General features: G+C 41.8%; 1 long non-coding RNA gene across 1 annotated transcript in view; it reads right to left on the bottom strand.

Moving 5' to 3' along the window:
• Positions 1-7,002: 7,002 nt before the first annotated feature.
• The window catches only part of LOC137636159 (uncharacterized), a 37,298-nt gene continuing 17,565 nt past the window's right edge, over positions 7,003-26,735 (bottom strand). Inside the window, exon 4 of the long non-coding RNA XR_011042974.1 lies at positions 7,003-8,851. This is a non-coding gene — a long non-coding RNA (uncharacterized lncRNA). The remainder of the gene's footprint in view (positions 8,852-26,735) is intronic.

The following is a 26,735-nucleotide window of genomic DNA, read 5'->3' as shown; positions in this document are numbered from 1 at the left end:
CCAGTTAGTAACAGATAATGGGCCACAGTTTATCACACCAGAATTCCGTTCTTTTGCAAAGATATGGTCTTTTGAACACATTACTTCTAGTCCAAGGTTTGCACAATCAAATGGAAAGGCTGAGAATGCCGTGAAAATAGTAAGGAAAATGTTCACAAAGTGTAAACTGACTGGAGAATCGGAAATTTTGGCTTTACTTAATTGAAATAACACAGCAACAGATGGCATGTTAACTAGCCCAGCCCAAAGACTTATGGGTAGACGTAAAACTATCATGCCCTGCATGTTAGCATTACTAAAGCCTAGATATCCTACACAGCAAGACTCTTTAGTTATCTTGGAAAAAAAGGACAAGCAGGCCCATTACTGTAACAGAGGGACATGTGCATTGAAGCCTATACCCGCAGGAGAGGTGTTACGCCTCAGACTGCCAGGTATGGACTCCTGCGCTTTGCATGGGAGAAGTCGCTCCTAGATCTTACAAAGTCAAGGTGAGAAATAGAGAGTACAGAAGAAATCGACGGCAGTTATTGGCTACAGGAGAGAGATGTTCGGATGACTTGGAGAACACTGAGGTTGATACTGACGAGCAATTGGACGATAATGATCTGGAACAGATCTTACAAGAGCAGAATTTGATACGGAGCTGCAGTCCACAACGGAAAGAAAAGAGTAAACCTGAGCTGAGAAGCGAGGATGCCTGTGAGCCACTTGTCGTTAAAGAAGCCTATTTGGAGGACGATGTTCTTGAGACATCCGAGCCTGAAATCCAAAATAGACGTTCAACACGCTTCAAGAGTAAACCTAAACATTATGGCATAGATGATTGTTGATAGTACATGTATATTAACCCTTTTACCCCCGGGCTCTTTGGAAATTTCCAACCCTTAACCCCGAGGGGGTTATTTTTTCCCCACCACATTTTGCAGTATATTTTTTTAAATTGCTCTAACAGCCTTAATTTTTGTCATAGAGAGGTCAGGTTGGTGTCATTCTCTCGGAAAATGCCTGAATTTTTTCAAAAAATTATCAAGATGAAAAAAAAATTTCTTATAGCATTTTTTTGCAAGGACGTACCGGTACGTCCATGGGGGTAAAGGGGTGGGTTTTGTGAAACGTACCAGTACGTCCTTTGGGGGTAAAAGGGTTAAAGTTTATTTGTATATTAATGACTGTTTTCAGCATTGGTATTTATATATAGTTATTTTATTGATTATTAAACTAATTTACTGTATATGCAAACTTCTTTTGGAAGAAGGGGATATGTAACGAGTTGTTGCTAGTTAAGCAGTTTAGTATCCTTAACTACCTAACTATTTTTACATGTAAATAACTGTTATGATAATTATCTTACATAAAGTTAAACTTTACTGTTAAACCTAAGGGCAGTATTCCTTTGGAGTTCGTAGCATTAGCTTATGTTCATGGCTCTACTGTATATTTGACTTATACTAACAAAGTCTTGGATTATTATGAAGAGGGTTTACTCTCCAACCTATCACAGTCGGGTATAAGAGGGAGCTCCCCCGCACTTCTGTCAGAAGCAGAAGGAGGTCCAGAAACCATTCTGCATGGAGCCACATCGGCGCTATTAACCCTTTTATCCCTGGGGTATTTGGAAATTTCCAACCCTTAAAAGTTTAGTTATTTTCTATTGTACTACAGCATCACAGTAGAAGTGGGTTCTAGTATTTTGTTTCTAATCTGATTGGATTATTATGAAGAGGGTTTACTCTCCAACCTATCACAGTCGGGTATAAGAGGGAGCTCCCCCGGCACTTCTGTCAGAAGCAGAAGGAGGTCCAGAAACCATTCTGCATGGAGCCACATCGGCGCTATTAACCCTTTTACCCCTGGGGTATTTGGAAATTTCCAACCCTTAACCCCCAAGGGGTTATTTTTTTCCCAGCACATTTTGCAGTATATTTTTTTTTAAATTGCTCTAACAGCCTTAATTTTTGTCATAGAGAGGTCAGGTTGGTCTCATTCTCTTGGAAAATGCCTGAATTTTTTAAAAAAATTATCAAAAAATATGAAAAACAAATTTTTATAGCATTTGTTTGCAAGGACGTACCGGTACGTCCATGGGGGTAAAGGGATGGCTTTTGTGAAACGTACCAGTACGTCCTTTGGGGGTAAAAGGGTTAATGTCATAGATAGGTTACTTGAAAATCTCTCCCTGTTGAGGATTCTCCTAAATATGAAGCATGGGGGAATGCATAATCATCTAGGTGATCCCACAGATGTTGAAAGGCATCTTGAAAGACCGCCTGCGGATCCGGTACTGGAGAGCAGTAAACCGAGAGCTTCTGGTTCAGGGACGCTGCTAACAGGTCTATTGTCAGCAAACCCCACAAAGTCAAGACTTTTTTCACTATCCGATGGAAGCTACAATCTGAGCCTGTCTGCTCAGTTTGTCCGCCACGACATTAAACTTGGCTGACAGGGATATTGAGCTGTCTTCTATTCATCGCAATATTTCTAAAGTCTGGCAAAGTTAACATGAAATAGAACCTCCTTGTTTGTTTAGATATGCCACTATGGCAGTGTTGTCACTCAACAACACTACCGAGTGGCTTGAAATTTTGAAGGACAAGGATGGTTGTCCTCAACTCCATGAGGTTTATGTAGCATTTATGTGGGCTAACTCGGACTATAGTTCAGAGACCACAGGGTGCAATAAGAGTGTATCACACCCCTCTTGATTCTCCCATGAGGAGCATCAATTTGGGCGGAGGAGGAAGAAGATCTACATCACTGAAAAGCTTCGTGTCTGAGGCACACCAACTCTTTTCTTCCTTTTGCTCTGGGATCCCTGTTTTGAAACCATAAGGTCTTCAGTTGCCACTGAAGTGACCACTTATAAAGACAACTGTTGCGGACCGAGCGTTCTAACGAAGCCAGGTGTCCCAGCCGCTGTTGCCACAGGTGAGTTTATGGCAAATGACGAGCCAGAAACTTGCGTGGCTCTTCCTTGAGTCTTTCCCAACATTTTGAGCAATGGGAAGCCTGCGTGTAGGAGTGTCCTCCTGGAACATCAATGTGCCTGGACAAATGTGAAAGCTACACCTGAAAAGACAAACTGGAAAGATTTTAACGTTTAGCTAAAGTCAGTTTACATGGAAGAAGGAATCTATCTTCGACCACAGCTGAAATCAGAGTAAGAAAGGTATGAGTGAGCAAGGAAACGGTGCTTCTCCCCGCTTCCATTGGTTAACAAACGGGCGGTTGCTTACCCCTTGTTAAGAGTTTTTATAGCTGTATGTCAGCTAGTTTTGTAGGAACAAATCACCTGTTACAAATATTTGCTCAGGAATGTCAAATATCAAAACAAAATACTTGTAAAGACATCAAATAAGATAAAAAAACTTATCCCATCAGCAATGACACCCTTAAGGGGTCTCCCTTTGAAACAATAAAATACCAGACTTATGTCAAAAGAAGTTTTACAAAGTTATTAAAATATAAAGAAGTTCTCTTTAACAATAATCATATCACAGTCAGCATGAAATTATACAACCTTTTCAACCTACACAAAATATATACTAAATTAACTAAGTTGTACTATACTGCAGGAGTGGCCAAGGTCATAATTATCAAAATGTCTGCTATTCATCTCTATAATGTTATATAAATTTCTACAATTTTGAATTAAAGTGCATGTGAACATTAATAATAAACCTTCAATATCAATTCGATAAAATGATTGAACCTGTTCTTATCATAGGCACATACAAAGGAACATTATATAATCAATCATAAAACCAAGATCAAAGTAACTATCTTAAATGAAAAATTCTGTTATGTTTCATGAACACAAACCTTATCTAACTTGTTATGGAAATTGTGCCATCTCAAATAATAAAGGCCTATGCTTCAACATTTTGCATTTTGAATAAAGGCCATTTCACACAATAGAAAAACAGAGAACTCTGAGCAAGAGTAATATGCAACATTCAATCAAGATTACTGTACATCTTTTTTAAACAAACCTGTTTCTTTTTATATTTCTAATAGGCTTAATGACCCCTATACTTCTTTGCACTACTCTGAGTATCATTCTTTCTCAGGGTTCTCTTGCTTGAGAGTACATTCGGGCACACTATTCTATCTTATTTCTCTTCCTCTTGTTTTGTTAAAGTTTTAATAGTTTATATAGGCAATATTTATGTTAATTTTATTACTGTTCTTAAAATACTTTTTTTCCTTGTTTCCTCTCCTCACTGGGCTATTTTCCCTGATGAAGCCCCTAGGCTTATAGCATACTGCTTTTCCAACTAAGGCTGTAGTTTAGCAAGTAATAATAATAATAATAATAATAATCCAAGAGAATTAAAACCGACACGTAGAACTGGCTCGTAAGAAACAATTTTGCCAAGCTCATTCAAAAGAGGGACCACTACAATGCTGTTATGTGGTACTTCTAAGATGGTTGAAATCTTTGGTCATCTTGGATCAACTATTAAGTTAGTCCATAAATAAACAACTTATGGAATAAGGTCAAGCTATAGAACAGACCTCAGTACGACAGAAAGAAGCCCTAAATATCATGTTGTTTACATTTGGTGACCAGTTAACCCTCCCACTATTGTAGGACCAATCAAAAGTTATCATAATACAATGCATAAGTATTATATAGCCAAGACAGTATGTGAAGAGTCTTGACCGACATCTCCCTATATCTCTCTGCAATTAAACAATAAACATGCTTGACTACATGTTTTAAGCTTATAACTGATGTAAAAAATCTTCAAAAAAGACTCAAGAGTAATCTACATAAACACATATACTTTAAAGGTTTAGTTTTAACATCAATGTCATGACTAACTTCAACCGATGAAAATCTTATTAAAGGAAAGTCCTGCTCTGATGCCGGCAACTCAGAATCTCAACTGATTACTCGAAACAAATCACAAGAGACTCCCTGACAAAACCTAAGTATAACCTTAGAGTTCCAGAAAAACAATTCCTTTCCAATGGCCAAAGATGATCAGGGTCAGGATATTAATGGGGGGAAATGGTGATCTTACCACTACTACATGGGTTTTGTATACAGTATTTCCCTCTTGGAGCCCTTGGGTTTGTAGTATTTTGCCTTTCCAACTAGGGTTCTAGCTTGGCTAGTAATAATACTTTTGCAACCTTCTGCTCTATGAATAGAATGTCAAAGGCTTACAAAGCCCTCCTGACTATCAACTGTACTTCGGCAAGAAAGGTACTATTCTGGAAAAGTTTACAGAAACTGAATTTAAGGAATTGTGTGGCATTGGCAATTTGTGAGGTCAGATTAAAAACCAGAGAAAAAAAACATTGTAACATCAATGTAATAAAAAAAAAACTCTGGAAAACTGTACTCACAAACTGCCAATGCCACACAATTCCTTAAATGTATCCCACGTTTTATGGGCTGCCAGCAAAAGAGCCCCCACACACGGTGGGACAAACCTAACCGAAAACATCCCAAGTTATTACTAAGTGCTTGATTGGTGAGATTTGTTGAAAAGGCTCTTGATTTTAATAATAAACCTGGGTTTGTATGTTACACTGATTCAACTACACTGGCATGACTGTAGTTGATCAAAGAGTCCGGCTGACATAATAGCTAGAGGGTTACTAGCGGAAAAATAAAACTTGTTGGAAATAAATTTTGGTTTGGTGGTACTAGTAATCTGTCGGATCCCACAACTCTGTTCAATGAATCCCCTTTGAAGATAATTTATCCTCTGGGTATAAAATACTACAAAAGGATAAACATTTCAAGCATGAGATCCCTCTACGATGCAGTTTTTAAAAGTTTAGTAAGTCCCCTTCAAAACTTCTAAAGATGAGGCTACATTCTCATGGAAAATATCTCATTCGACAAGGAAGCACTCGGTTTAAAGATATGCAAATTCTCTAACTCTATTTAATGTGTATATCAATATTTCATCAGTCCAACTGAAATAAAAATCTACTTCACAAACATGTTTGTTGTTCATCAAAGTACTTCAGATATGGGAAATATTATATATTGAGCTTAAAAATCGAATAATGAAGGTCTTCTCAGATTCTACACCTCCCTACAACCATACAGATAAAGAAGCTACAGTAGTACCTCGGTTTATGAGTAATTCAGCATACTGTACCGTAATAGCAAATTGGTGTACAAGCACAAAGATTCAAATTAGTTTACAGGCATTGTATTGGTCTACAAGGCAAAGATTTCACTTAATGTTCACCTTTATAATGTTGGGGGTTATAATTTGCTCATTCAATTCCATTACAAACCTTTAAAAATGAGTGTTTATGTGTATTTATGGAATACATTGAGAGAATTTCCTTTATTACTTATGGAAAAAAATTTTTAAAACATGATTATTTTATATTACGAGCTTGCTCTTGGAAGAAAAATGAAACTCGTACACCAAGGTACTACTGTAATCTGTAATAAAAGAATCCTCTCCTTTCTGCTTAAGGAAATAAGTACGAATGTGTTTTCATTCCAGGAATACGTACAGAACTTAGGATCCCTGATAGTGTCATACTTAGATTCTCCATTCACAAGAAACTGTCAGAAAATCATCTGACAGCGTTCAAACCTCTCTCCCTATGAACTAATCATGAAAGACCTTCAAAGAAATCTTGAATACAAGCCATTTCTAACTTCTTGGCGAGCCATAAATATTTCTCCTATTCAAGCTCCTCAACTTGGGTTGCTGTGGCCTGATTGGTAACGTCTCTGCCTGGTGTTTGCCAGACAGGGGTTCAAGTCCCACTCAGACTCGTTAGTGCCCTTAGTGTCTGCAACCTTACCACCGTGTGAGCTAAGATTGGGGGGTTTGGGGGAGCTTATAGGTCTATCTGCTGAGTCATCAGCAGCCACTGCCAGGCCCTCCCTGGTCCTAGCTTGGGTGGAGAGGAGGCTTGGGCGCTGATCATACAATATATGGTCAGTCTCTAGGGCATTGTCCTGATTGCTAGGACAATGTCACTGTCCCTTGCCTCTGCCATTCATGAGCGACCTTTAAACCTTTAAACCGAGGGAACTCTTTGGAGGAATGTGACAAGGTTTCTATTTGTAGTAACCTGATATCTATTTCCTATGAACACGACTATTTGATGACTTATGTACCTGGAAATCATAGGCATGGGTTTCAGGTTAAGCCAACCCTAGGACAAAATTTAACATAATTCGACCTAAAAACAGTCTTTTAGAACCAATTAAGTTTGTATGTTAAGGTCCTTCTGTACTGGCAATCTGTGAGGCCAGATATGAACACATAATTCGCTCGCTTGCGACAACATCGTCATAACTCAAAAAAAATGTATTTATGAGTTATCCGTATAGACATATTCATCTTCAAATGCTGATTTTTTTGGCAAAAAGTTTCATAATTGTGGCTAAAAAATTGATCGCTGGAGGCGCTAAATTTCCTAACGACATACAATAATATAAGTGTTTTAATTGATTAAAATGGCTCTCCTGAAAAATAGCTATTTTTGAGTTATGACGACGTTGTCGCAAACGAGCGATATACACCTTACAGGTGACATTATCCTCTTACAAAAGCCTTCGCTAAAATAGATGAACATAGACAAATATGGAAAACATAGGGAAAATTAATAAATTAATATTGCCAATAACTGTGATGCAGTGGACATGACTATAGAGTAAGTTTAGAGACCTTTTCAATTGGGCGAGGTGTTACCACTTCTGCAGTATATGTACAATATCAAACCCTATTATAATCATTAACAGGCAGAATACATTTAAAAGTCTCTTAGCAAGCTGAGAGAAACGTGATCTATTTATACAAGATGAAAATATTTATAAAAAAGTCATTTATCAGAGCTAAACAGGCTAAAAACCATTATCTATTTCCTACAAAATTACTTAACCCTTTTACCCCCAGGCTCTTTGGAAATTTCCAACCCTTAATCCCCAAGGGGTTATTTTTTCCCCAGCACATTTTGCAGTATATTTTTTCTAAATTGCTCTAACAGGCTTAATTTTTGTCATAGAGAGGTCAGGTTGGTCTCATTCTCTTGGAAAATTCCTGAATTTTTTAAAAAAATTATCAAAAATATGAAAAAAAAAATGTTATAGCATTTTTTTGCAAGGACGTACCGGTACGTCCATGGGGGTAAAGGGATGAGTTTTGTGAAACGTACCAGTACGTCCTTTGGGGGTAAAAGGGTTAACAATGTTATGAAAATACCTACTAAGCCCTAAAAATCACATAAAATTCGAATACGCCTGAGGAACAGAGTGCCAGGATGTCTACTTAATATGGATTGCATGAAATCACTATAGGCACTTTGAGTTGAATATAACTAATGAGACTAATTTTTTTATCGGTAACTAACTACGATGGCAACAAAACCTAAACAAGTATTACAGAAATTCTATGGAAAGTCTTCCTTCTAAAAATAATGACTTCCCTAATCCTTGTATTTTATGATGCTTAAATGTTAACTGTTACATATTACAATATAAAGCTTTTTTTTTTCAGGTTTAAAATGTTCCATAGAGAGCTCAGACTATAAGCACTGAAGGCTTTTATACATTTTTTTGGGAACGGTCAAGTTTGACTTTACCTTTCTGCTGAAAAATGTGATCCCAACCAGCAAGACTTTAATAATATAGTAATAATGTTTTGTTAAAACCTACAATTATTGGCATTCAAGTCTCAATTCATTAAGAAAATAACTGAGCTCATATATATAATTCTATTTCAAATTATATTTTAAGTTTGAAGTGACTGTAGGAGCGTAGGACTTCGAAGTAACGGCGAAATAGGAGACACTTCTCGACGAGATTCCTGCCCTTTATGGAGACTTGAATTTGGTGGTTGTGTTATACTATTCAAATCTGCAAAAGAAAATTACAATTTTAGAGTTTTTTTCATTAACCGTTTGAAAATAATCGAAATAATCTAATCATTCCATTAATTCCTATACTAAGCTTGAATAGGTTATAGTATGAAGACTATTGAGGTCAAACATATCACACTATCTTAGCTCGTCATTTCAAAACACCGTAATAAAAACTGTGCATTAATAAATTTCTCAATAATTTGAAAACCAGAATTAACCCTTTTACCCCCCGGGCTATTTGGAAATTTCCAACCCTTAACCCCCAAGGGGTTATTTTTATCCCATCACATTTTGCAGTATACTTTTTTTAAATTGCTCTAACAGGCTTAATTTTTGTCATAGAGAGGTCAGGTTGGTCTCATTCTCTTGGAAAATGCCTGAATTTTCTCAAAAAATTATCAAAAATATGAATAAAAAATTTTTTATAGCATTTTTTTGCAAGGACGTACCGGTACGTCCATGGGGGTAAAGGGATGGCTTTTGTGAAACGTACCAGTACGTCCTTTGGGGGTAAAAGGGTTAAGAAATCTGACAAAGTAAACAGTGACATGTAATCTGCTTAACTGTTACTGTTCATTTGCTTTTTATACAACTACAACAACAACAACAACAAATGCAGTCATTTCTAGTCCACCGCAGGACATAGGCTTCAGTCATGTCAATTCATGTCTGGGATTTGGCCAGTTTTTCATCACCATGCTGGCCAGAGGGGATTGGTGATGGTGGGATATTTTCATTTGATCGCTCACAGCAAACCAATCTAACATGGGTGGCCTTGACTATAGTCCATTTCTTTTATCGAGGCAGATTTGTACCGACTCGCAGCGGTGCCCTTTTAGCTCGGAAAATTTTCCTGATCGCTGATTGGTTAGAATTATCTCGTCCAACCAATCAGCGATCAGGAAACTTTTCCGAGCTAAAAGGGCACCGCTGCGAGTCGGTGCAAATCTGCATCGCTAAAAGAAATTGACTATAGTACAGCTTTGATGATCATGGCAATACGCCAACCCTTTCACAACATTAAGGTATCCCCACTCAGAAAGGGCTTTTAATACAATCATGGGCTAAAAAATTCTTTTCATAATCTCATTATTCTTAACCCTTTTACCCCCAAAGGACGTACTGGTACGTTTCACAAAGCTCATCCCTTTACCCCCATGGACGTACCAGTACGTCCTTGCGAAAAAATGCTATAAAATTTTTTTTTTAATATTTTTGATAATTTTTTGAAAAAATTCAGGTATTTTCCAAGTGAATGAGACTAACCTGACCTCTCTATGACAAAAAATAAGGCTGTTAGAGCAATTTAAAAAAAATATACTGCAAAATGTGCTGGGGAAAAAATAACCCCTTGGGGGTTAAGGGTTGGAAATTTCCAAAAAGCCTGGGGGTAAAAGGGTTAATATATAATTCTTTCACCACAAACCAATTGCTTTACATTGGACTGAATTGGGGAAGCAGAAATACCCACATACTAGAAGTGCACCAAAGTTCAGTTTCCTAATATCCAAGTATGTACAGTATTTGGTTCCTTGAGCACCGCTGGTGTGAAACTGGACCTTCTCCATCATTAGAAATGAAACAGCTAATGACATTAACCAACTATATTACAGTAGATATGGAAATTTATTATCATTATTATTATTATTAGTATTATTAATAGCTAAGATACAACCCTTGATGGAAAAGCAGGATGTTGTAACCCCAGGGGATCCAAGAGGGAAAAATAGCCCACTGAGGAAAAGGAAATAACAACATAAACTATATGAAAAGCAATGAATAAAGAATGTAAAATATCTTAAGATCAGTAGCAATAAAATAAATGTCACATGAAGAGAGACTCATGTCAGTCTTTTCAAGATAAAAACATTCGCTACAAGTTTGGCCTTCTGAAGTTTCACCGATTCAACTGCCTGATTAGGAAGGTCATTCCACAATCTGGTCAGAGCTGGAATAAAACTTCCATGGACTGTGTAGTAGTGATCATTCAATTGGAGTGGCAAAAGTGACGGACAGCCAAGAGCACCGCCAGCAAAAGTGACGGACAGCCAAGAGCACCGCCAGCAAAGGTGACGGACAGCCAAGAGCACCGCCAGCAAAAGTGACGGACAGCCAAGAGCACCGCCAGCAAAGGTGACGGACAGCCAAGAGCACCGCCAGCAAAAGTGACGGACAGCCAAGAGCACCGCCAGCAAAAGTGACGGACAGCCAAGAGCACCGCCAGCAAAAGTGACGGACAGCCAAGAGCACCGCCAGCAAAAGTGACGGACAGCCAAGAGCACCGCCAGCAAAAGTGACGGACAGCCAAGAGCACCGCCAGCAAAAGTGACGGACAGCCAAGAGCACCGCCAGCAAAAGTGACGGACAGCCAAGAGCACCGCCAGCAAAAGTGACGGACAGCCAAGAGCACCGCCAGCAAAAGTGACGGACAGCCAAGAGCACCGCCAGCAAAAGTGACGGACAGCCAAGAGCACCACCAGCAATTCGCGGTCAAAGGTAGAGTAGCCAGATTACCCCTTGGACGGTTTTCTACTGAAGAAGGCCAATGGGCATGGCGAGCCATTGACCACCTGCTCAAGGACTGCCCTACTAGCGACATCGCTGGCATCGGTGGAGAGAAGGAGAGGTGCAAGTGGCATGGGAAAAGTGAGAGCAGCAGCAGTTAATAGGACATTCTTTGCGTTGCAGAAGGCTGCTTCTTGAAGACGACCCCACTTCAGGTCTTTTGGCTTGCCCTAGAGGAGGCATAGAGGGGGGCAAGAGTGGCGGCGATGGCTGGCAGAAAACTGTGATAATAGTCGATGATGTCCAAGAATTCTTGCAGTACTTTGACAGTTGAGGACGTAGGGAAGTTCTAAATGGCTGCTACCTTCTCGGGGAGGGGTGGACTCCTTCAGGAGAGATGCAGTGCCCTAAGAACGATACTTTTTTGGCGCCAAAGGTACACTTGTCGTACCGAACTACATGACTGTTTTGTTGTAGGCAGTCGAACACGATAAGTAGATTGTGGAGGATTGATTTTTATTTTAATATCACAAATTTTTAAGTAATTTCTATTTTTCCTAACATACTTACCTAGAATTACTTTCTTAAGAGTTACTGGTAACTCTTTCCCAACTAACCAGAATTTTGTGTAGTTTACCCTATTCCCGTTTTCTATGGGGGTAACCTCAGGCGGAGTGATACGTGCCCTGAGGCGACCCGGGGTCGGAGAGCGTGCTAGCTCAGGTCGTGCTCCTCAGTAAGTTTCGTCGGAAAGGTTCTCCTCAGCCCTGCAGGGCCCTTGGGGAAGAATGGGTGGGCCATAACCCGAAAGTAGTTCTAGGTAAGTATGTTAGGAAAAATACAAATTACTTAAAAATTTGTGATTTGTTCCAACACAGAGTACTTACCAAGAACTACTTTCTTAGGAGACTTAAACTTTAGGAGGTGGGAGTGTCCTGCAGGGACTAGGGACCGAAGGTTGGAAGCACGAGGGGAAAAGGAACCTAGATAGGGGACTAGGTTCCGACGACTACTACTAGAAAACTGTATGAAAATAGGGGAAACTACCCAAAAAACTATCTTAGTGTCTAAGTGGCTTACCTCTGTACAGACACTTCCGAGACGTATTCCTTGCTAAAGACGTATATCCTGGCCGCTAGGGCCTTTAGAGTCACTTCCACGCAGGGGATTAAGGGCCAGGGGAAGGATGATAAGGGGAAAGGTAAGGGATGAACATGTGTCTCTTGGCTTACCGCCCCTGGTTTCCCCGGGACCATGACCTTAAATCTTTTGAAGGGCCAAAATGACCGGGCCAAGGGCGAACCCGTCCAAGAATTTCCTAGTGCAGTCCTTCAGGTAGTACTCCGTGAACATGTACTGTCTGGACCAGGTACCCGCTTTCAGGATTTGGCCCACGGCCATGTTCTTTTCAAACGCTAGGGAGGTGCTAAGACCCCTAATATCATGAGGCCTTGGTTTGCCTGAGAGAGGGGTTCCTGAGGCATCGTAAGCCCTCTTGATCACTTGGCGTAGCCAGGAGATTGAATTCTTGGAGACTGGTTTCTTCCCATGTCCGGTCGAAACGAATAAACTCTTGATCTCAGGTCGGAGCTTGGATGTCCTTTCCAGGTATTTCCTTACTGCTCTGACCGGGCATAAGAGCAAGTCTTTAGGGTTGTCTGACCGAGGGATCGCTGGCACTCAAAAGCCCTCGAACCGAGGATCCCAACAAGTCGGGTTCTGTGTTTTGGACACAAAGCTAGGGACGAACTTAAACGAAGCCTCACGCCACCCCTTTGAGTGTGAGACTTCGTACGATAGTCCGTGTAACTCACTAACTCTCTTTGCCGAAGCCAGGGCCAAGAGGAAGACTGTTTTGAGGGTGAGTTCCTTATCCAGGATGTCCTTGAGGGGCTCGAAGGGCGGTTCTGACAGGGCTTTGAGTACTCTAGCTAGGTCCCACTGCGGTACCCTCACCTCTTGTGGGGGACATGACTGCTCAAAACTCCTGATGAGCATCGAGATGTGTCGGGAGGCTCCCAAATCAATGCCCTTTAGGAGGAACACCTGACCTAATGCTGCACGTACTCCTTTTATGGCTGGAATGGAAGAGCCCACATCGTCTCTGAGGTACACCAGGAAGTCCGCTATGTCGTGAATTGAAGCCCCCAACGGTTTGATATCCCGGGAAGTGCACCATTTTGAGAAGACTGCCCATTTTTCCTGGTAGACTGCGATTGAGGAACGCCTTAAGTAACCTAACATCCTCGCCGCGGTCCTCGATGAGTATCCATCCTTCTTCAGGAGCCGCTCGATAACCTCCATGCGTGAAGGCGGAGGGACCGAGGATTTTCGTGAAACCTTTGGAAGTGGGGCTGACGGAGGAGGTCTGGCCTGTCTGGAAGCGGCCAAGGAGGAAGAAGGGCCAGTTCTTTTAGGTCTGCAAACCACTCCCTCTCCAGCCACCAAGGCGCAACCAAAGACATCTGGAGGTTGGCTGTTGCTCTCGCTCTGTTGAGGACTTGCCTGATCATCCCGAAGGGAAGGAAGGCGTACACATCGAGGCCATCCCAAGGGTGTTGGAAGGCGTCCTCGAACGCCGCTGACGGATCTGGGACTGGAGAACAGAACACGGGGAGCTGGGCGTTCAGACGTATGGCGAAAAGGTCCACTACCGGAGAGCCCCACTTCAGTATGACTGCCCGAGCTACTCCCGGGTGTAGAGTCCACTCTGACCCTATCACCTGGCCTACTCTGCTGAGGCCGTCTGCCAGGATGTTCTTCTTTCCTGGGATGAACCTTGCTGTGATTTTGAACCCTTCTTTTGCAGCCCATTCTAGCAGTTCTGTCGATAACGTGTATAGCTCCTTCGACTTTAGACCCCCTTGCTTCTTTACGGAGGCTACCACCGTGGCGTTGTCGCACATTAACGCCACGGTGCTCCCCGGAGGAGGTGAACGAATTCCTGACTCGCCCTCAGTACGGCCATCATCTCTAGAATGTTTATGTGTCGCGTTGCTTCCTCGCGCGACCATTTTCCTTTTGTCGACTTGTCGAGTAGGTGAGCCTGGGGGGCTCACCTACTCGACAAGTCGACAAATAGCACCTCCGGAGGGTCGGGTGCGAAGGGCATCCCCTTCTCGGTGTTCGTTCTGTCGTGCCACCACTGTAGGACCACCTTCGCTTCTGGGGAGACCGGAACCACCTTGTGGGGATTTCTTCCTTGGGTCCAGTGTTCCTTCAGGTTCCATTGCACTGCCCGGAGTCTGAGTCTCCCCACTAACTTCTCTAACGACACTAGGTGGCCTAGCAACTTCTGCCAATCCTTGGCCCTCCTGGGTAGGTCCGTCAGGAAGGGTTGCAGAACTCGCTCCAGGTTTTCCAACCTCTCCAATGAGGGGAAGGCTCTCACTAATCGGGTGTCCAGGACCATCCCCAAGTAGGTCACCCTGGTGGTGGGACTCAACTGGGACTTTTCTAAGTTGACCGTGATACCCAATTCCTTGCAAAGACGGAGCAACTTTGCGCCTTGCTCCCTCAGTTCTTCCCTTGAGGCTGAAAGAAGCAACCAATCGTCCAGGTATCGGAGCAGACGGATGCCCTGCTTGTGTGCCCATACGGAGACCGTCGTGAAAACTCTGGTAAACACTTGAGGGGCTGTCGACAGTCCGAAGCAAAGGGTCTTGAATTGCAGGACTTGGGTATCCCACTTTATCCTGAGGAACTTCCTGCTGGAGGGGTGAACGGGGATTTGGAAGTAAGCGTCCTTGAGATCCAGGGATATCATGAAGTCTCCTTCTCTCAAGGCGGCCAACACTGTCCTCGCAGTGTCCATCTTGAAGTCGGTTTTTGCCACAAACTTGTTGAGGGCCGACAGGTCTATTACTGGCCTCCACACCCCTGTCGCCTTCACCAGGAAGAGCCTGCTGTAGAACCCCGGGCCGGGATCTTCGACTGGTTCCAACGCTCCCTTGGAGATCATGGACGACACCTGTTCTTGCAACGCCGCCCGTTTCAAGGGGTCCTTGGGTATCAACCACTCGGCCTGTAGGGCCGGAATGAGAGGGGGAGGTTCTGCTAGGAAGGGCAGTCTGTAACCTTCCCTCAGGACTGTCACTGTCCAGGGATCAGCATCGTAATCCCGCCATGCTTGCCAAGAGTGTTTGAGGCATCCCCATACTTGAGGCTCCTGTAGGAGTAGGGGGCCTCACCTCCTATCTCCTTCTGGAGGAGCGGCCGGACCGACCTCTCCTTGAGTTGCCGAAGGATGGTCTAAAGTTTGACTGAGGGCCCGTGTTACCCCTACGGGGAGGCCGTGTTGCTTGAAGCCAAGGGTCCGAAGAAGCCTCTCTTCTAGGTTGGGCAGGGAATGCACGGGATGAGTGAGGGACATCCACAGAGGGTCTCCTGTGTGGTGGGCGTCTCATGGGGGGAGGTCTATGCTCTCCCACGTCCTTCATTTTCCTCATCCTCTCCATCATCTCTTCCACTAGCTTGAGGGGGAAGATTGACTCGTCCCACACCGAGGTATTCCTCAACTTTCTCGCTTCCCGGTCGGGGAGTTTCCTCACTAACTTTCTGAGGACTGTATCCCTCTTCCTCAGGACCCAATTGGTGGCCCGGGAGAGAGATTGATAAGATAAAAACTTTAGGGCTTTGCCCCCTGACCTAATCAGCTTTTTCAATAAGGACTGGTTCTCTGGGAGGGAGAGATCATGTGACGACTGAAAGCCTACCAAAGTGCAGACCCACCAGTCTAACCAGGAGGACACGTAAACCAAGTCTTGAGCCATGTCCTCCATCATGGAAGTCTCCGTAGGGGAAAAGCTCACCGGGGCCGTGGACGCTCTGTCTTCAGCGGCACCCTGGTTCAACGTGGTAATGGCTGACTCCACTGCGCTGGGCCCTCCACAATGACCTTCTGGCCCGTAGACCCTCTTCTGCATCCTTAGCCCCGGGAGCAGCTTCGAGGAACTTTGGCTCCTAGGGGCGTCTGCCAGGCCGGCCAAGAATTTGTCTATGTGCTCCATACTAAGCTTGACGTCAGGAGCTAAGGGTAGAGCTAAGGAGGGCTTCTGTTGTACTGGATTCTCCACAAGCCTACTGAGTCCGAAGAGACAGGTCTGTTCCGCCGCGGGCTTGGGCTCATCTAGCCGATGGTGCCGTCTTATGAGAGCCAACACTTTCCGATAGGAGGAGATGTCATCCGATGAGCACTCTCCTCCTTCTACCAGGGCCTCTGTCACCAGTCCCTCCGCATGAGTATCTTCGGTGACGGTGGGGGGGTAACGTTGTACGGGCCTGCCCGTGGCACGGGCAGACCCGCAGAGGCGAAGGTATCCGTCATGGGATTACCTTGCCCTGCGGCGTTTCTCGTGTCCGTGGGATTATCCCGGGCCGCCGGGCGCCCTTTGTGGAGCGCCTCCCTCCGCAGGGTTGATGTAGTGGAGGCCTTTGTGGACTTAGGCGCGTTACAGGGGGCTTGGATCGACCTCCCCTGACGGGACTCTGGTCCGTAGGAGGAGAAGGAGGGGCGAGACAGTGGAGATGAGGCTCTAGGGAGCCAACCGGAAGCAGCCGCGGCTGTGGTAACCTTGAACAGCTCGCTCCGGGGCACCGTGATGTTCACCCAATCCTTCGATCTACTCCTTTTAGCCTTCTTCTTGGAGGGTCTGGACTCTTTCTTGTTTTGTCTGGAATGGGAGCGGGACTTCTTCTTTTTCCAGGACCTCTCCCGCTTCCTCTTCGTGGACTTGGTTCTGTCCTCCGATGGCAATGAATCCGAGGACGAGGATGACGAGGAGGAGGAGAGGGAATCCGCCGAATCGCCTGACACGTCCAACGCAGCAGGGGGAACTCCATGTCGAATTCCTCCTTTGGATTCCTTTAGACTCCTTGGAGTTTTAGTTTGGCCTGGAAGGTGGTGTTTGCCAGCCGTGTGTATTTTTATATGAATCTCTTGATGATGACGACCCGGACCGGACAATGAATGTAGGAATAGACTGCTGAAATAAAGAATTTTTGAACGTTGATGACCCGGCTATAAAATACGGATTTTTCTCACGACAATTGATGACGACGACCACCACCGCATAAGATTGCACGGTCGAATTGGCCGTACGATATTGTTGGCCAGTGCCAGTAGGCTACAACTTGCGCAAAGGACTGTTGCATGTGAACCAAGAGGTTCTCTTGGTTTGGTATTACTTTTTTTTGTGTTACAGAATATGATTGGTGTTTCAAAGTAATTTATTTAGTCTTAAGAGTGCTTTTGATACTGTGCGTGGACTGACGGTGTTGGGTATATTTAAAGGATATTGTTTTTTTTTTCCGATTGTTGGCGAGTTCTCGGTACCCTCACGCACCGATATCTACAGCAAATTTTGTGTATTGTTATTTTTGTCTGTTGAATTTATGATAAAATTGTGATTGTTTCTAGTTTATGGCATATGGTGGATGGTTTAGTGATAAGTGATTTGTTTTAGTGTTAAGTCAGTTTAATGATTTGTGTTCTGTTTTTGGTTGTGCTTAATATAGTTTTAAGGCTATGTTTTGTTTGTTTTTCCCTTCGTGCAATAGTCCAGTTTGAAGTAAAGTAAGGGGAAAGTTTGTGTTGTGGGATATTTTGGAAGTAAGAGTGATCAAAGGTGTGGGGGTTTGTTTTTGTTTACATCCCGCCACATAAATTTGGCGCTCGAACAGGGACTGTCGAAGGTGGAATAGAAATTGGACTGTTGAACAAGGTTATTAAAATAGGTTTAGGAATTAGATTTAAGATATTAATGGTATTGAAATGGAGGAAATGGAGGAACAGTTATATATTTTAAAGGAGGAATTGCGGTTGTCTAATGAGCGAGAGGAGAGGTTGTTAATGGAGAATGCGAGGTTAAGTTGTGAGAATGAGGAGATGCAAAGGAAACTTAGGGAACTTCAGGGAACTGTAGAGAGAGTGGAAGAGGGTGTTGAGATGAGGATGCGAGAAAATGAGAAACGAATGGAAGCTATGATAGGGCAAGTAATGGGGATGATGAAAACTGTCATGGGTGAAGGTGCAGTCGGAGGAGTAGCTTCGGCTTCGGGTGATGGGTTGATGGTGGAAGAGGATAGGGTAAGTGATAATGGGGAAGGTAGTGATAGTCATATTGAAAGAAAAGGGACTAGACATGGTAAGATTGGAACGAAGGGTGATGGGAAGACTGAGAAGAAAGGTAAAGATAATGTGAAGAAAGAAAAGAAGAAAGGTCAGGGTGTGAGTGAGGATGATCATGAATGGGTGAAGGTGGTAAATAAGAAAAAGGGTAAGAAGGGAATAGTTAAAGATAGGACTTTGAGTGTAGAATTAGATTCATTGTATTCAAATGAGGAAGAAGGCAACAAAAAGGGAGTAGGCAGTGAAGATAGTAGTGAGAATGAAGTAGAGGAAGTTTGTAAGACAGTGTTTATGAGAGAGGTACCTAGGTGCGGAAGTTTTAATGAATATAGCAGTAGGGATGTATATGACTTCTTTAAGGAATATGAAAGGTTTTGTCAGGCTAAGTATGGGGATAGTAAGAGAGTTTGGGCTAAGGAGCTAGGAGAATTTTTGTCAGGATATTTGTTGACGATGTATGGGGTGATAATGAGTGTAGGAGAGGTTGAGTATGAAAGTGTAAAGAAGAGAATAATTGAATAGGTAAAACGTATGAAGGGTACTGATAGGTATAAGCGGAAAAATTATTTTGATGAAGCACGAATGAAGGTGGGTGAAACAATCTCGATGTATGTATGTCAGTTAGAAACATTAGCTAGAAATAAGTATGGGGACGAAGGAATAAATGAAAATAAGGAACTAATGAAGAAGTTTTTGGGTACAGTACCAGAGAGTGTGTGTGAGTTTATTAATTTGAAACAGAAGGAGAAAATGAGGTGGACTAGAGAGAGATTGACTTGGGATGATATTTTAGAGATAGTTGAGGATTACGAGTTGGATAGGTGTATGAGAGAAAGTAAATCTGTGAGTGTAAGAACTGGAATGGAGGACAGTGTGCCAGAATTTGGTAGTTTTAGAGATGCTGTTACGAGAGGGCCGATGAGGGTAGCTGATAGTGTAGTAGATAGAAGTGTTAGGGTGAGTAATGTAGGAATACCCATGCCGAGAAATGAAGGGTTTAGACAGGGAAATCAAGTCTGGAGAGATAGAAGTGCTAGTACGCAGCAAGTTAGGTTAGGTAGTGGTATCCGTGAAGAGAGGTGTTATAGGTGTGGGAAGGTAGGACATAAAAAGAACGAGTGTAGATGGGCATTAGGAGCATGTTTCGGGTGTGGAAAGACAGGGCATTGTATTAGCGACTGTAAGAAAGAGAAAGTGGTTAAGTGTTATCGGTGTGGTATGACTGGGCACATAGCGAGTGGATGCCGTAGTAATCGTATGAATGTGATTTGTGGTAAGGATGGTCATTATGCTAGAATGTGCAAGGAGCCGTGGGGTAAGTGTACTGAATGTGGTGCAGATGGGCATGTAGCTAGGGTTTGTAGAAAGAATTGATTGAATTGAATATAGGATTTAGGCATTAAGCCAAGCACTGGCGCATCAAAGGCCATTCAGCGCTATATAACGAAAATCATTCAATCATATCTGTACACTCACACCATTTAGTATCATTTTAACCTTTAATACAAATCATAACACTTTCATACAATAAAATCTAGATGTGAAATAAATAGGGATTAAAAGGGTAAAATAAATAAATAAATTAATAAAATCAATTATAGCTCGTAATATAACCCAATACTTTGTATAAATTTTCTGAAGTTCAGGGTATTACAGTTTTCCCCCAGTATATCTCTTAAAAGTTTGTCCTGGAGTAAATGTGTCCTCCTCTGAAGATTAAAAACAGGACAATCGACTAAAATATGTTTAACATCCATTGTCACTTGATAGGTATTACAAAGAGGGGCCTGTCTCCCTTCCCCACTCTTCATTAAATAATTGTGCGTTGCATGTGTATGGCCAATACGCAGCCTAGTTAAAATAATGGTATCCCTTCTACTTGTAGAATTACAAGATGACCATTTATCCACCAATGGGTGGATTTGTTTCAATTTTGTATTGGTGGTCAGTTCAGACCATCGAGCTTGCCACTTATTTTTACAGTAAAGATGAATCTCACTTTTAAGATCTTTGTAAGGAATACTCAAGGGGGATGGATTACTTAGCCCTGAAGCTTCCTTTGCTGCCTTATCTACTTGTTCATTTCCATCCACCTCAACATGGGCAGGGACCCAACAGAAGTGAACACTGATACTCTTACTAGACTGCAGAAGTACTAACCAGTCCTGCACCTCTTGTACTAGATGATGGCCTGGCATAATTTGTTTTAATGATAGTAAAACACTATTGGAATCCGTAAAAATTGTATAAAAACTATTTTGGTTGCCATTTTTAAAAATATGTTGGACTGCGAGAATTATTGCGTACAGCTCAGCAGTAAAAATTGAACAAGAGGATGGGAGTTTCCTTCTAATAACAATATCCCCCACCACAGCTGCACTTCCAACTCCTGCAGCCGATTTGGAGCCATATGTAAAAACATGTTTCCCATGATGTTGAGCAGCATGATTTAAAAACTCACTTTTCATTACCCTACTCGGTAAGGTATTTTTCCCTCCTGCCGTAAAACATACTTTAACCCTTTTACCCCCAAAGGACGTACTGGTACGTTTCACAAAACCCATCCCTTTACCCCCATGGACGTACCGGTACGTCCTTGCAAAAAAATGCTATAAAAATTTATTTTTTCATATTTTTGATAATTTTTTGAGAAAATTCGGGCATTTTCCAAGAGAATGAGACCAACCCGACCTCTCTATGACAAAAATTAAGGCTGTTAGAGCAATTTAAAAGAAATATACTGCAAAATGTGCTGGGGAAAAAATAACCCCTTGGGGGTTAAGGGTTGGAAATTTCCAAAGAGCCTGGGGGTAAAAGGGTTAACAGGTGGATTACACCAAGGAGGAGACTTGGGATATCCTACCTCTGCTATCTGTGCTGTTAACAAGCCTACTTCTCTAGCATCATTTTTCAGCTGTACTTCCAAAGGCTTAAGCACTCTAGATCTGTTAGGAGCCCGATCTAAAGGCGCCCTAACATATTTACAGTTAGAATTGTTTCTCACAGCAAGGGACCTAGCTAAAAACCTCAAACTCAACTCCTCTCTGCGAATGGAAAGGGGAGGTATGCCAGAATCAACATAGAGACTGTCAATGGGAGATGTTCTGTAAGCACCTGTGCAGATGCAAAGCCCAGCATTGTGAACAATATCAAGTTTTCCAAGTAAAGTCTTTGTAGCTGACCCATATATTTGGCATGCATAGTCTAACTTGCTCAGACACAAAGATGTATAAATTCTAAGCAAAGTTGTTCTATCAGCACCCCAATCAAAATGCGATACCACTTTCAGAATGTTCAGTGACTTCTTAACCCTGATAGATAGGTCATTTATATGGGGACCAAATGTCATTTTCTTGTCGAAAATGACTCCAAGAAACTTGACACTATCCTCATATGGCAAAATACAATCATTTAAGAAAAGGGTGGGGATCTCTTCCCTTTTACGAGTACGAGTAAAGCGAATGGCTTTGGTCTTCTGAGGAGAAAACATGAATCCACGAGAATTTGCCCATGCGGAAGCAGCATTTATTGCAATTTGAAGATTTTGGCATGCTTGTAGTGCAGATGATCCACTACAATAAATTGCAAAGTCATCGACAAATAGTGATCCTTGTATGCCAGGAGGTATGTGACTAATGAGACTATTAATAGCAACAGCAAACAAGGTCACACTCAATATTATTATTATTATTATTATTACTTGCTAAGCTACAACCCTAGTTGGAAAAGCAGGATGCTATAGGCCCAGAGGCCCCAACAGGGAAAGTAGCTCAGTGAGGAAAGGAAACAAGGAAAATAAAATATTTCAGAAAGAGTAACAACACTGAAATAAATATTCCCTGTATAAACTATAAAAACTTTAACAAAACAATAGGAAAAGAAATAAGATAGAAGAGTGTGCTTGAGTGTACCCTCAAGCAAGAGGGGGACACCTTCTTCTTGCATGTAGGATGAAGATAGTTCTGACCCTACTCTCACTTTAATTGAGCGGTTTGATAAAAATTCTTCAATAAAAGAGAACATATGTCCTCCTATACCCCACGAGGCCAATTGCTTTAAAATACCACCCCTCCAGGTGGTGTCATATGCCTTTTCGAGGTCAAAAAAGACACCCACCACCTGGTTTTGGTTAGAAAAAGCAATTGAAATTTCCCTTGATAACATCAGCAAAGGGTCTAGAGTACTTCGGTTCTTCCTAAAACCAAACTGTCTGTTGGATAAAAGATTTTTTGATTCTAGATACCACACAAGTCTGTTGTTGATCATTCTCTCAAATAGTTTGCATATGCAACTGGTCAAGGATATGGGCCTATAACTAGATGGTAGTTCTGGGTCTTTACCAGACTTGTGGCCTGGAATTACAATTGAAGTATGCCAGGAATCAGGAGATGTATGGGAAGCCCATAGACCATTAAAGGTTTCTAATAAAAATTCCTTGGTATCCACTGGAAGATGTGATATCATTTCATACCGGATGCCATCCTCACCTGGGGCAGTTAAAGAAGAGCTAAAGATAGCATTTTGCATCTCCTCCATACTAAAAGGCAGGTTAAAAGCTTCAGTATTTGAAGAAGCAGGAGGAACAACAAATGTTGATGCTCTAATTTGTTGAAATGCTGGGGAATAGTTGTCAGCACTCGATACATGGGCAAAGTGCTTAGCAAGAACCTCTGTTACATCATTGGGGTCAGATATATATCTATTATTTTCCCTTAATATTGGTAGAGGCTTAGGGACGAATTTACCTTGAAGTTTTATAATCTTGTCCAATATTTCCTTTGAAGACGTTTTGGTATTAATATTCGATATATATTTCTTCCAAGATGCTCTCTTTGCTTTTTTAAAAATTCTTTTTTGTTTGGCACAGGCTCTGAGATATGCTATTTTATCTGCTAAATAGTTTGTTCTCAAGTATCTTCTGAAGCAAGTTCGGGTCACTTTTCTTGCGTTGGCACATTCTTTACTCCACCAAGGAACTACAGAGCAATGAGGTAAACTGCATGTTTTAGGTATAAACTTGCTCGCATTATCATCAATAATATTTTCAAGATGTTGATAGGCATGCACTGGAGATATAAATTCATCATACTCTTTATCGGTGTGTGAACAGTTTTCATAAGATGCCCAGTCTGCCTCATCTATCTTCCATTTTGGTGGACACTGAGAAGGAAGATTATGGACATAATTTAACATTATTGGCCAATGGTCACTGCCATGTAGGTGTTCATTTACTGACCAAAGGTAGTCCAATCGAATGGATGAGGAACAGATTGACAAATCAATGGCTGATGTAGAGTTGTGGAATACATCATACCTAGTTGGAGAACCATCATTCATTAGTATTACATCATTGTTGTCGATTAATTCTTCAACAAGATTACCCCATCTATCGCACACATTTCCACCCCATAAAGTATGCTTTGCATTAAAATCACCCATTAAAATAAAAGGGGCAGGAAGCTGATTGATCAGGTCTTGGAGGTCAGAAAGTCTAAGCCTTCTTGGATTACCAGCATGATCTAAGAGGAAAAGTTCTAAGGATGGTTCAATATATAGCGAGCACAAAGTAATTTTTTTTCCGATATGAGTTCTAACTGCACATGCCTGTAGTGGTGTATTGAGTGGGATTGTCTCAAATTTTACAGATTTGTGAATAATAAAACCTGTACCACCTTGAGCTCTTGCAGCTTGCAAAGGAGGGGATCTACAAAAATGATAATTGAGTCCAGGATTAAATGGTTTGTCACTGATCTTGGTTTCCTGTAGGCAAATTACCTTCATGTCTGAGTCCCTGGTTAAAGTTTTTATTTGCTCAATGCTAGTACTTAGACCTCTGCAATTCCACTGGATGATAGACATTATCTTTTGTTATTATTTTTCTTTGTCTCATTTGTCTTTTGGGACTTTTCAGATGAAGCCATGTAAGGCCTGGAGATGGAAGGCTTTACTAGCCCCCCACTCTTCTTTTCTTTCTTTCTAGGATCTTTATAAGAGTCAACCTTAGGATCATGAGCAGTAGGGCACTTACCTGACTTAGATGAAGGTGAGGATGATGGGGACCTTTTCCTCTTTGGAAGATCTTGTTTTCCAATCTCCATCAAATCAGGTAGAGATTCTGCCTGAGACAATCCATTTAAGGTGGTGGAAGCCACATTGGCTTCCTTGGAGGATTGTGCTAGAACTTCAACAGTTCGAGCACTTAACCCAGAAGGCTGGGTTACTACCTCTAGGGGAGATGCTCCTATCGGTGACAATACTTTTGGTGTGTTGGAAACCATATTGACCTCTTTGGAGGTTTGTGCTCTGGCTTTTATAGGCTGAGCACTTGACCCAGATGGCTGGGCTACTACCACTAAGGGAGATGCACCTGACGGGCCAGGTGCTGCCACTAGTCCCCCTGTGGTAGTGGATTATAATCTTTTGTTGGCATCTTAACCGCGCGAGCAAAATTAAGTTGCCGATTGAGTAAATGCTTTGCATAACCTACACTTATATGTTCAGCATTTGCTTTCAAGATTGCAGCTTCTTTCTTGTATTCTCTACATCTTTTATCATTTGATTTATGATGATCTTTACAGTTTGCACAGGTTGTATCTCTGTTGCATTGGCCATGTTCTAACAAAAAACAGTTAATACAGATCTTCGTATTATTGCAGTACCGGGAAGGGTGACCGTACTTGAAACAATTAAAGCATTGTAAAGGCCTAGGTTTATATTCTCGAACACGTACTCTTTCATTCTCAATAATTATATGATCTGGTATAACAGGGGTTTCAAATGTTAAAACTACCATGCTTGTTTGAGGGATCTTTCTTACTTTCCAAACATTAGCAGGGCACATGTCCAGAATTTCTGGTTCTGAAAATTCATATAGATCTTTATCAAAAACTACTCCTTTACCATAGCTGAAGCTCATATGTGGTTTAATATCCTTAATAGGATCAATTTCTGCAATCTTCTTGCCACAAAGCATGTGAGCTTGAGTATCTGATTTTGCATTAATCAAAACAGATTGCTTACCGTATCTACTAATATCCTTACTTTTAATTAAACCAACTTTTTTTTTGTATAAATTTACTAATCTTATAATAGTTATAATTATCTATCTTCCCAGATGCAATTATCCATGTTGGGGGCTTGGGGGTTCTTACTTCTGGAAGTCTATGCTCTATTTCTTTTTCCATCCATTCTTCTGGTTTATATACCTCTAGGTGTCTTGGTGCTTTATCACATAGAGCCCCAGAAATCAAACAATTGTCAATTTTTATGCTCTCTAAATTTTTATTTGCTTCTAAAGCAATCTCAAAACTTGAAAATGATACCCAAGCTTCCCAAAAGCCTTTACTACCATTAAGCTCCATTAAAATTTCTTTGATTGCCCCAAATCTACAGAAGGCTTCATAAATTATGTCATAGCTACAACCAATTGGTATGTTTTTTAAGTGGAGAATTTTCAGATTTTTTGTTGGATCTGGTAATGAGCCAGAACCAGAGAGTAAAGTATTACTGTTATTACAAGAATCATTTTCCACCAGTGCCGATAAATTGTCTTTAACTACACTGGTCAGAGAAGTATTGTTGGAGTCCTTTTTATTGCCGAGGTTGTCAACAGAGCTTTCCCTATTTAAACAAGCAGAAGTCGTCAACGGTGTCTGGGGTTCGCCATTTGATCCAGGGGTACGGGGAATATTAAGTTTACTCATTAATTATTTTTTTAGGGGGAGGGAAGGGGTCATAATAACAATGAAAAAAAAAAAACAATGGAAAAAAATAAAGTTTAAGGGAGAGAAAAAATTAAGACTGTCTGAAATTCCAAAGAAGACACCGTTAGCCTTTCCTGGAATTAATTTCTCCACCAATGACACCTGTGAAAGCTGCTTACCAAATGTCCACTCCCTACCCTACCACAAAGGGATGGTACCACTATGATTAGAGTGGCTCAAGTGTATGCCAAACCCGCTTGATGGGACTGAGAGCAATTCAAGAATACAATCATCCCCACTCTAATCATAGTGGCAGGCAAACCGGACAGAATGCCGTGAGTCCTATCTCTATGAAATCGCCAACCCCTGGAATCCGAAGGCCAAATTTCCTACGAGATAGTTCCGCGTGCCAGTATGGGAATACTGACACTCCTAGGTGTCCAAACATTTTCAGGCAGTTGGCAAGACCACCACAGCTCCCACAATTGATTTTGAAATAAAAACCGATCATGGATACAATGTCCCCTCTAAAAAACCTGGAC

This window comes from Palaemon carinicauda, unplaced genomic scaffold (genome assembly GCF_036898095.1).
Source record: "Palaemon carinicauda isolate YSFRI2023 unplaced genomic scaffold, ASM3689809v2 scaffold242, whole genome shotgun sequence".
NCBI lineage: Eukaryota > Metazoa > Arthropoda > Malacostraca > Decapoda > Palaemonidae > Palaemon > Palaemon carinicauda.
The sequence above is the reverse complement of the archived record's forward strand: the minus strand, read 5'-3'. Positions and strand labels throughout refer to the sequence as shown.